We start from the raw sequence: 11,896 nt of genomic DNA, 5'->3' as shown, positions 1-11,896 counted from the left end.
CTTGTTCCCATCCTAAACCCATTGAGTCTGAGGAAGTGGCTGAATCTAGAAGAAGCAAGAGACCACGGATTACCAAGAATTTGGGAAGTGATTATATCACTTACCTTATCGAGGATGATCCTCCCACTTTTCGAGATGCAATGGCTTCACCTGAAGCAAGGCATTGGAAAGACGCCATCGAGAGTGAAATGGACTCCATTATCTCTAATGGCACTTAAGAACTGGTTGACCTCTCTTGTGGTAGTTCCACAATTGGGTGCAAATGGATCTTTAATAAGAAGTTGAAACCAGATGGATCCATTGACAAGTACAAGGCGAGACTGGTTGCCAAGGGGTTCAAACAAAAGGAGGGAATAGATTATTTTAACACCTATTCTTCGGTTACTCGGATGACCACAATTAGGGTGTTTATTGCACTGGCTTCCATTTATGATCTTTCAGTCCATCAAATGGATGTGAAGACCGCTTTCTTGCATGGCGATCTTGAAGAAGAGATTTATATGAATCAACCTGAGGGTTATGTGGCTCCTGGTAATGAAAACAAAGTTTGTAGACTTTTCAAGTCATTATATGTACTAAAACAAACACCTAAACAATGGCATAAGAATTTTGATAATGTTATTTTATCATTTGGCTTTGTTGTCAATGAATCTGATAAGTGTGTTTATTGCAAAGTTAAAAGTGATGGTTGTATTATTTTATGCCTGTATGTAGATGACATTCTATTGTTTGGTTCCAATATGGGAATTGTGAATGAGACAAAGTCGTTTCTTAGTAGTAAGTTTGATATAAAGAATATGGGTGTTGCAAATGTGATCTTAGGCTTAAAACTGACTCGTTCAGCTGAGAGGATAGTCATTTCTCAATCTCATTTTGTTAAGAAAGTACTTGAAAAATTTGGCTATAACCAAGGGAGATCTGTAGCAACTTCATATGACCCTTCTATCCCTCTTCATAAAAATATGACTCGTGTTCATGTGTCTCAATTGAGGTATTCCCAGATTATTGGAAGTTTGATGTATCTTGCAAATTGCACGAGACGAGATATTTCATTTTCCGTGACAAAATTAAGTAGATACACAAGTTGTCCAAATCGCACTCATTGGAAGGCATTAGACAAGGTACTTAGGTACCTGAAAGGAACGATTTCATTAAGCTTGCATTACAAGAGATTCCCTGTAGTCCTTGAGGGATATAGTGATGCAAGCTGGATAGCCATGAACTCTGGAAGTTATGGTATGACAGGGTATGTATTTACCTTGGGTGGCGGCGCAGTCGCCTGGAAATCAGTGAAGCAGACCATCTTGTCTCGGTCTACTTTTGAGGCTGAACTCTATGCTTTAGATTTCACAGGATTGAAAGTTGAATGATTAAAGAGACTTCTTGAGGAACTTCCTTTAATGAGCAAACCAATTTCTGCAATATCTGTGCATTGTGACAATATGACCACTATTGCAAAGATTAAAAGCACAAAATATAATCAAAAGCAGATGAGACACATCCAAGTCAAAATAAAGCCTGTAAGAGAACTGGTGTCTCAGTTAGTGGTTGTTGTGGACTATATTGGATCCAAAGAGAACACAACTGATCCATTAACGAAAGGACTAGATAAGTCATTAGTCCTAAAATCCAGAGAGGGGATGAGACTGAAACCCACCAGTAGTTCATCTGCATTAGCAACCCAACCTATCTGAGTGAAGATCCTACAAAGTAGGTTCAATGTGGTAATAACAAACTGTAGGGTGAACGGGATAGAACCTTATTTATGAGATACTATGTATCTATGTTTGTTCTCCTGATTACTCTAGAAAGGTGTTGTAGCTGCTAGTTAAGGAAGAGTTAAAACTCTGAATGAGTTCAAAGCCTTCTAGGTGAGATATTAGCAGTGCATCTCTGGAGAAGCCCACCTATGTGAGTGTGACTGTGTGGCCGCAATTTAAGGAATTGGGTTATTCCTAAAGTCACTCATGAAACAGGATTTGGGCGCATGACCTTAACGCGCTGCCCCTAAATATTACAACTAGAACCTTTATCATGTTGTTGCTAATGGACACTCCTACACCAAAGGTTCAAGTTCAAGACTTCAGTTCACTTCGTTCCTGTGGGGGTAAAGTTAGTCAACTAAGGTAGTGGTTCAAACGGGAATGTACCATTACTAAAAGCATGATATGTCTTGCTGCAGATTATCTCATCTTGCATCTTGGTTTCCTTCTGTTTCATTCTTTGAATTTGTAGAGAAATGTTAGGTGCAAGAAGGGAGGGGAGAGGAAATTCCAAGAAGAAACGTGGGGTGTTTTTCCTTTTTGGAAAAAGTTTGGTTTTGATGGTGTGGAATAGTCCCACATTGATCGTGTTTGAGTTTGTTGTGGGATTTATAATCCACATATAAACTCTTACACTTGTTCCTGAGAACAAGAGGGTGGGATGACTACCACACACACACGCGTGCGCGCGCCTGCCCGCCGAGCCGTGTCGTGCCGAGTTGGGCTCGGGTAATTGGCCCTTTAGGGCCATATCCAATCAAGACCAATGTATCTTTTTGCCCCGATTTTCTGTTTTTCCTTGAATTATATAAAGAAAAAGAGTCATGCCTTTTGGAACTGGTGACCCTTGGCAGAGTCACACTTGTTCAAAACTGGTAACTCTTTGCAAGGGTCATATTTATTCAAAATAGGCAACTCTTCAAGAGTCATGTCCTTTCGAACAGATCTCTTCCACGTCTATATAAACGTGGTTAGAGAGGTTCCAAGAGGACAAATGGACACTCTATCATCTCTCTCTCTCTCTTGCTCCACGTCTGCAGTTGTAGTTCCTGAGGTTGTTTTCGAAGGGTGATCTACCATCGGCGTGCACCGATCCAGATCACCAAGACTATTGTATCCTAGGGGAAGGATGCAAGACCCTGTTTGCACTGTATGTGGGGGCGAATCTTCTCTAAGGGGAGTACTTTCATACGCCTTAGCCATTTATATTGTATTAACATGCTTCTGTTGTTTATGTTATGTTCTATGCATATGTTTGTTCATTTGCATATGTTTGGATTTTGGTATATGGTGGAACCTGACATGTTTACTCTCTGTTATTGTTTCGATCATCTGTTGATCATGATGTCTACACTGTTATATTTCCTTATTTATATCATGTTTTATATCATGATGATGATTGTGAAACTGTGTGATCCGAAAATCGATCCAACATTAGTGACAAAATCTTGTTAGAAAACACCATTGTATGGTTTGGGTAACTATGATCATTTAGACACTACAATGACGAGGCTACTGGTAGTCATTGTGGGGATGAAGCCAACTGTTGGGATACTGGTCTCATAGGCACTTCGGTCAGAGCCAGTCAGTCATGACTGGTAGTTGTCACCGATTTACATCCAATTGTATCTCATCAGGGATCGTTGTTACATAAGAAACGAGTGAGTCATTCACATACAATGGAATTTGAAAAGATGTTTGAAAAACATAACATAGTTTTAAGATGAATATTGTAAGCTTATGAAAGGATCTTACAAAGTAATATGAACAGACATCACCCACCCAATCCAATCATGGAAAATACCACAATAGGTAATAATAATAATAATAATGAAGATTCATTAATTAAGAAGGCTCAAGTAGTTGAATTTCCAAAATATTTGGAATCTTTAAACACATGGATTATTCCATTTGTTAATCCTAAACAGATATATAATATAGGATTCTTTGACTATAAAACTCGTTTTGCTATTAAAACTTTAGAGGAAACGATTCAGTTGTCTGAATCATCTCAGACCCTTAGGTTGCTAAGTCTAAGGGATTTACAACACTATTATGGAAATATGAATTTCTTCACATAGGAATGATCCAAGTTGCTTTTAAACCCTTAACCTTACTTGGACTAAATGCTAGCATACTAGCATATGTCAGGGATGGAAGATGATTGGATTTCCAACCTTCCTTAGCAGCCATAATAGAAACTAGTCTATGCCATGGTACTTCAATGTATTCCCTAACTTGAATTTATCATAAAAATATGTTAGATGAAGTATGGTTAACTATACATACAAATGAGTATAACTTTTACCCAAGAACTGAACCTATAGCCATCTGCTATAGAATCCATTACAAGGACTTGAAAACCTTAACTCCATCGCACTTGTACCTGCACCGGCACCATGCGGGTGCAACACTTGGACATGGCTTCCTTTAAATCAACCACACTGAGGTTCATTTCTGTCCAAAAGTAGATTAAGTTAACCCTAACCGAGTCCAGTTTTATATATATATATATATATATGCAACAGTGTGGTGTTATTTTTTATTAATGAGGAATAACAATTGTAGATTGTTAATTTGATTTATTGTACGATGAATTGTTGATATGATAATTGTTTTTATTTAATTGATGTTAACTTAAAATTGTTAAAAATTATATATATATATATATATACCCTCCCTGCACCCCAGCACCCAAGCTTTTTTAAGGTGCCACATCACCGCATCCGCACCACATAAGTTTCTAGGTAAAACTAAGTTAGTTCAAACATAGCAACAAATAGGATGATTAAATGAGAAGAAATTAAATTCCCATAATCATGGGATCTACCAGAAGTGGTAGCACCTAAACTTGTAGTTGATAAAGATACTGACCAAATAATACAAACTACAGTGGAAATTAGATTTGATTCCACTCGAAGGGTTAGACTACCCAGCTTAACTAGATCTAACTCAGATAGATCATTCCAGACTTTTAAAACTGCACAATAAACTATTCCTTCTAGATCGTCTATTTCTCAGACAGTGAAAGAAGAAATAGTAGAAGGAATAAAATTAAGCCAAAACCAAGTCCCATAAGAAATTCACCATAAGGAACTAAAGAAGGAAAGTAGGAATTCCCCTACACCGTCTGCAATGAGTTTTCATACTTGAAGAAGGTAGTGAAATCAGGGAAATTCTAAATCAAGATTTTTTCTTAGAAAAGTGAAAAAAAAAAATTAGAGAATAGTATTTTCAGAAATTCTCTGAAATTGAACTTAAATATTTCAAAGATCAATATTACAAAAATCTAAATGAAACACAGTAAATAAAAGGTTGTGTTTCTTGGTTCTTAAAATTTTATTAAAACCAGAAAGAAAAAGCAATTTTAGTTGTTCAAAGAAATTGGACAACGATAAAAGATGATAAAATATTATCAATTTCCTCCTGAACAAACAATAAAGTTAGATTCAACAGAAGCATGTGCTTATCTAAATTTACACAAGTTAGAGGAAGCACATGTCGTCATTAAGGAAATAAATTCTTTAATTAAATCACGAAATTACACTAAGAAATCCCTTAGAATACAAAAAGGGGAGATTCTAGCAATTTTTAATAAACAAGATACCCCCAAAGGTAATCTAGGGTTAGGGTTTTCTTCTTCCGTTCCCTACAAAAGGGCGCTCTTCGGCCCTTCCTTCTCTGTGGTTCGGAGAAGAAAAAGAGGGGAGAAGGGTCGCCGTCGAACGTTTCAGAGAGGGAGACGATGAGAGCAAAGGTCAGTTTCTGCGTCCTCTAGATCTCCTGATTGTTGGGTTTCATGTTTTGGGGTTTCTTGTTGGGAAATCCTAGAACCCTAATCTGATTGTTGCTTGTTTTTGAGGATAGAAGTAGGGAAGATGGGTCTTCTATTAAGTTTTTCGTTTTGCTTGTTATCGGAATCCTTATGGATTTGATGCCTGAGTGTGTTTTGATTAATGTTTTGCCTGCGTTATTTGTTTTCGGAACTCTTTTCTTTTTGTGTTTTTTTTCTTATCTGGTTGGGAATATGGAATGCATTGGTTTGTTTGGGATTTATTCTGGGCTTGGTTTTGAATGATAAACTGTTAAATCTTATATACATTGAACTCGTAACATCGCTCTGTTTGTGATATTTTGTTTGGCCTTTTGTTTAGAAGGGAGTCATCCACCAGTTACCATTTCCCTTATTTATCCGTTCCTCGAGCAAAAATTTATAAAAAAAACTCATTTTTTCGCTCCCGTTACCTTATTTATCAAGATTCAGTATGATTTTCATGTTCATTTTCTGTATTTTGTTCTGAAAAAGAAAGAACCTTATGGTTGAAATTTGGAGCATGTGAATTTGTTCTACGCTAGCTAAGATCTTAAAGTTTGTATTGAGGATGTTGATGCTTTTGGATTGAACTTTATTTTTTCCACCATCACCATTGCCATCGTTATGATCTGTTCAGAAGTTCAACTTCGTCTCACTTCAGCATTGTGAATTTTTTGGTGAACAAGTAGCTTGGCTTGTGATCTTGTGCAAGCCTTTTTCCGTGTTTGAAATATGGTAGCTGGACCAGTAAGAGTCACGTTTTCTTGACTGAGGGATCTTGGTTTTAAATCCCTTTGTGGTCATCCCTGTTTAATTATTAAAACGATGTTAGAATTTGATTTAACATATGCCTCTCCTTTCAGTTTCAAGAGAATGATCATGCATCTATTTCTTGCTGGCTTTGTTCTGGAGGCAGATAATAAAACTAGAGGACGGAACTTATTTTTTCCTTGAAATTGTTTTTCTTTTGGATGGTTCCGACTCAGACATTTGTTGTCTTATTCTTTTTATCTTCAATCCACTAAATAGTTAAATTGCTCCAGTACTTATGCATTATTTCATCATAGTAAGAAAATGATCTTTTAGGGAAATATCGGTAGCCAATCTCATGATAAATTGAGAGAGAGAGAGATGGATGATGGTGGAGTGGTTGGGGAATTCTGGTGTTTGGATGAGCTCCTTCTTGATGTTCTTGGGATGATATTCAACAAGCTCCCCCTGCAAGAGTTGTTGTGGTGGTGCTGAGGGTCTGCAGATGCTCACTGCAGAGAGAGAGAGAGAGAGAGAGAGAGAGAGAGAGAGAGAGAGAGAGAGAGAGAGCATTACCAATTCGACCCCGATGCGAATTGGTAGAGGACTCATTCTGAATCGGTTGATTCAGGCTGATTTTAGCAACATTTGGAAATGGAACTTCGGATGTGAAGGTTTTTTCTGCAGTGGAGTGAATTTTGCCGTGGTATTCTGCAAATTCGTAGTTTATGTTTTGCCATTGTTGTGATTCACATGGGTTTCTACAACTGAAAGGGCTCTTTTGTTGCTCATTAGGGTTGTCCTTTCTTTCTTCTCTATCTTTGCATTATTTCGTTTTACACCTTTCATATCTCAGCATGTACGGCAACAAGAGGTACTAGCCATCTGAATCAGTACGATTTCTTCTTGTTTTTTTGGCCTTGAGAATTTCCGTTGATTTACCTGGGAAGGCTGGGATGCTGTTTCTCGAGTCATTGGTGCTTGTACTTTTTTTATGGCAATATTCTCAGTCTCTTTATAACTCTGAATGTATATTGACTTGAAGATACTCCTTTTGTTTCTGCAGTGGAAGAAGAAGCGCATGAGGCGATTGAAGAGAAAGCGCCGAAAGATGAGGCAGAGATCGAAGTAGGCGTAATGGGCTTGTAACCGAGGAGTGGCATCCGTTTTGTCACCGTTGCTTGCTATCTTAATTGCGGGTAGCAGGGATTCTGGTATGGATTCCTTTCTACCTGTACTTGGGGAAGGCCGGTGTCTGAGGGACTGCTAGACCCTCTTGCGATGTTTTTTTTTATCCCTTTTCGGCAGTTGTTAGTCTTAGGGTGAACTTAATCGAAAGGCTTTTTTCTTTCAGTCCTGTAGTTTGTTGAGTGAACAGTTGGAATTAAGTAATCTAATGTTCTGCTTTATTGAACGAGTTTTGTTTAATCATCTTTGTCTGTTTTCTCGATATATGCGTTCATGTTCTTACAGAAGTACCGATTAATATTGGTGTTTGTTTGGTGATCGTTCCAATTGGAGTGATTTTGAGTATTGATTCATGGTGGTGGCATTCTGTTTTTTTCCGGTCTATTCGATGTTTGATTCATGGTGGTGTCGTTAACAATGTATCGCTTCTATTTGTTCATTGCTGTCAAGTTCGTTGATGAAACTAATGTACACACAGCGAGCGAGCGAGAGAGAGAGAGAGAGAGAGAGAGAGAGAGAGAGAGAGCTCGTACTGCAGTGCCAAAAAGGTCATCCCGGTCTGCTATTATCTGCGTTTCTGTATTTGTTTTGTCATTTTAGGCTCTGCAAAAACGTGCGCCTGTCAATGCGTTTCCACGAAAAGTTTCCACTTTTCGTGACTAACAAAGTGGCCCTTAAGCTCTCTCTCTCGCTCTCCATTAAGCAACTTGAGCAATTTTAAGAATTGGATGATAACGTCCTACAATTGCAGACTGGGGGTGGGGGCGGGGGACAAGGTCTCCACCCCTGCCCTATCTCAAAATCCGAACCTCCATCCCTGCCTCCATCTTGGCACGGTGATGGATTTTAACCTCCACCCCCACCTCCATCCCCGTTTCAAGCCCTCCATCTCCAGTCCAAGCAGGGGCGAGGTGTGGCGGCCCCCCGTTTTCCCTCGGTCTATAGTCATCCCTTGAAGGATTGGGGATGGGGCAGGGGAAAACGGAAGTCCATCCCTGCACGGAGATAGATTTTAACCTTCATCCCCGTTTCATGCCTTTCATCCCTGGTCCAAATGGGGTGAGGCAGGGCGGGGCCCTGTTGTCCCTTGGTCCACTGCCATCCCTATCCGCTAGTCACTATAAGTAGCAGAAACTGTCACTTTTTAGTAATAGCGATGGCTTAGTGTCCGACAGTAAGGCCTGTCACTATTACTTATAGTTACTACTTAGAGCTGTCACTATTTTTTTTACCTTCACTATAAGTCCACACAAGTGACATCTTCGTGAGTATTAGTGGCTGATCAAGCCGTCACCAGTTCACAGAAACATACAAAAAATGAGCATTGGTGACAAGACTGTCACCAATACTCATTCAAGTAATGAAAGAAATATTTACACAGTTGAAAGGCCGTATCCGAAGAATGGCTTAATGAAACACTCCCATAGATCAAAATTTTAGAACTATAATCAGGTCTTTAGAATTGCATTTCTTCACTTGAGAAATATGACATCTATTTTATCCGTAGAATCATCGAGAATCATATGGTCAATGTTGATTGGAACCCAGTGCATATAACTTGTTCAATTTATGACCAATATACATTTGCACTAACTTCAAGGTGAATCTGACCATTTTACACTCAATTATTTTGAGTGACAGGAAAAGCATAAAAAGCCTAGGCTGATTCTTGTGGCATGAGTGATCTTCAAAGAGACAATTTCAGAGAAAAAATATTTTTTTAAATGAAATTTGTATCACATGTTAAAAGCATGCTCAACAAATGGAGTATACCATGCATAGATTATGAATCTCGTGTATGCAGATCTTCAGGGATTCCTGTTAGCATAACTCTAGCAAACCAAATAAGTTAAAAACAAACTCACTTCTTCGTTAAGTGGAATGAACAACCACAAAAACCATATGAAGAACCGATAACTTCAATATCTGATCTAGATTCAGCTGTAGAAGTATAACTACTTCTTTCATGTTTATCATTGAAACAAAAAGCACATAAACCACAGTGGGAAAGATCATGCCAAAGATTTGAAAGTTTAGAATTTTACCTTTAAATATGACACCCTAGAATTTGGTTTTGTTCTCTGCCATGCATGTGAAACCCTACTGACTTGTCTTTGGTCTCCCCACTATGTACAAGCAAAAGAAGTGAACTTTGAAATTTTTAGCATCAAACTTTCAATAATCCTTACTCTATTTCATAGAAAGAAATAATTGAAGCCAACTTAAGATCCACAAACAACACCTTCATAATTTCAGGATCATTCCATGACCCTTTGCTAGATTTAAGACAACCTCTTTCAGTAGAACACATGCAAGATCCACAGAAAAACTCTCAACCTTTGGATATGGATGGTTTGGGAATTCATGACTTGAGAGATTCAATAAAGCTTTATTAGCCAAACGAATTAGGAGAATTTATAGGAGAGAGTTTTCTTAGTATTATTTTTTCAAAAAAATACTGTTTAATAGGGTGGTTTTGGTGATGGGCAGAGAATAATAGGTGGGGCTAAAGATTCTGGCATTTGGAAGGGATGAATCTCGGTTTTGGATTTATTCAATGAGGTGGGGGGGGGGGGTTTGCATGTGGGACATTGTTTTGCTGAGAGAGCCATCTAATTTGGCTTCTCAACAATGGATTACACTCATGGCTTTTTTATAAAGTCTCTCTCACGCACGAAGACAGAGTGTCTTGGTCTTTAACTACGAATGTTTTTTTTTTCGTCCTCCATGTACTCTTTCCTCTGGCCACCCTCTATCCTTTGGCTCCCCGAGCATGCTTTATGGGGTGCGAGATTGCCCCTTTGTGGGTCTCTCATGTGCTGGTTGATCCTTATTGACGTGGTGAACTCCAACTCTAGACTCAAATTTTAAGAGGTATTACAAAGGTTTTATCAACCAAAGGCCTGCTAATGTGTGATTAGGTATTTTCTATTAACTTGGCCAAAAAAAATATTAAAAACATAAATGGTGTTGGAAAAGTAACATGGCCATGTCGTGTAGTGTCTTTAGACACAGAACAGCTGCAGCTTGGGGTGCCCACTCGTGGCCTTAGGTTCGCTTAGGGTTTTATGCTAGACGAGCCAAGCTCGGTGAGCTTTGCTTGTTTCACACTAGGTCTTTTTTCGAAGAAAATCAAATTCATTAAACATCAGAAACAGGAAAATACAGGGGATGAGTGGTCACCTGTGTAGAACAACATAAGAAAATATACAAGCATAAAATCAGTAAATGGTTACAACTAAGAAGAAGAGGCTTTCATTCCAAATGGCTTGTTCATAGTCAGATACCTAAATAAGCTGCCTTATGGCTACGTTCACCAAGCTCAATTTTCGAGCTAAGCTGAGAATTTCATGAGCAAGCTGCTCATCCCGTTTCCCATGATTACTCCTAGCCCAATTAAGATTTAAGGAGTTCCCAAAAGTTTATGCCTGACCTTTAAGGATGCAACTCTCCAAAATAATACGATCCTTGTGCTCATATCAAGGAAACTCTACCAATAATTGACAGTGAATGGCACCCATAGGGTGTGATAATGACATGCATAGAATAAGGTTGATATTTGGTGCAACTGAAGGCACCAAATTATACGGAACTATTGAGGTGAAATCATAGGTTTTAATATTTTTTTTATAAAGTAAATCTTATGAATGTGATCTACATTGTTTGTTTAGTGAGAAATGAGTTTGAAATTATATGATGGTGATACATAAGCAAGTTTTTTAAGGGATTGAAAAACTAAGGGTCCACAATGCACTAAAATTCCATCAAATAACACAATCCTAGGTTTGATCTTTAGCAAACAAACTTTCCTGAATACATCTATGCCGTCAGATTGAATTGATAAAACTTAAACATTTGATTTCCGGCTCAATATTTCCATACAATTTGGTACCTTCAATAACACCAAATATTAACCCCATAACTATGCTTAATTTTCAGTTTTAAACTTTCAAAGCCTACGACATTATTTTATGTTGTTAAAGCTGCCCATCAACTAGACGTGCACGTGAAAGAGAGCACGACCGTCCATCATCTAAGACCTCTCTTTATCATGCCACTCATTCGGTCAACGAAGTTGGAGTTGCAACAAGGAGTAACAGTAGGGGGGCGTTTGAATCCCGGACAGCACTGAACAGGACAGTGCATCCTGTCTTGTACTGTCCGTATACAGAACAGGATGTGCTGTCTGACCCTGTCCAATTGCCATCGTGAGGGCATATCCAATATAATTGCACCTCATCTGCCGTCGCCCTCGCCTGATGGCTTGCTTATAAAGGCACGACCTCCTTGCCATTGGTCACACCAACAGGCTTTCCTTGAAGCCCATCTCTCTCTCTCTCTCTCTCTCTAGAGGAGACTGCCCCTTGCTTTCATGGCTGGC

General features: G+C 38.6%; 1 long non-coding RNA gene across 1 annotated transcript; it reads left to right on the top strand.

Moving 5' to 3' along the window:
• Window positions 1-5,445: 5,445 nt before the first annotated feature.
• LOC149834447 (uncharacterized) lies at window positions 5,446-7,751 on the top strand. The gene is made up of 2 exons (XR_016432775.1): window positions 5,446-5,520; window positions 7,394-7,751. It is a non-coding gene; the product is annotated as an uncharacterized LOC149834447 (long non-coding RNA).
• The last annotated feature ends 4,145 nt before the right edge of the window (window positions 7,752-11,896 follow it).

Source organism: Nuphar pumila, chromosome 6, assembly GCF_984573655.1.
Source record: "Nuphar pumila chromosome 6, dmNupPumi1.hap1.1, whole genome shotgun sequence".
Classification (NCBI taxonomy): domain Eukaryota; kingdom Viridiplantae; phylum Streptophyta; class Magnoliopsida; order Nymphaeales; family Nymphaeaceae; genus Nuphar; species Nuphar pumila.
Note: the sequence above shows the minus strand (reverse complement) of the source record. Positions and strands in the feature narration are given on the sequence as shown.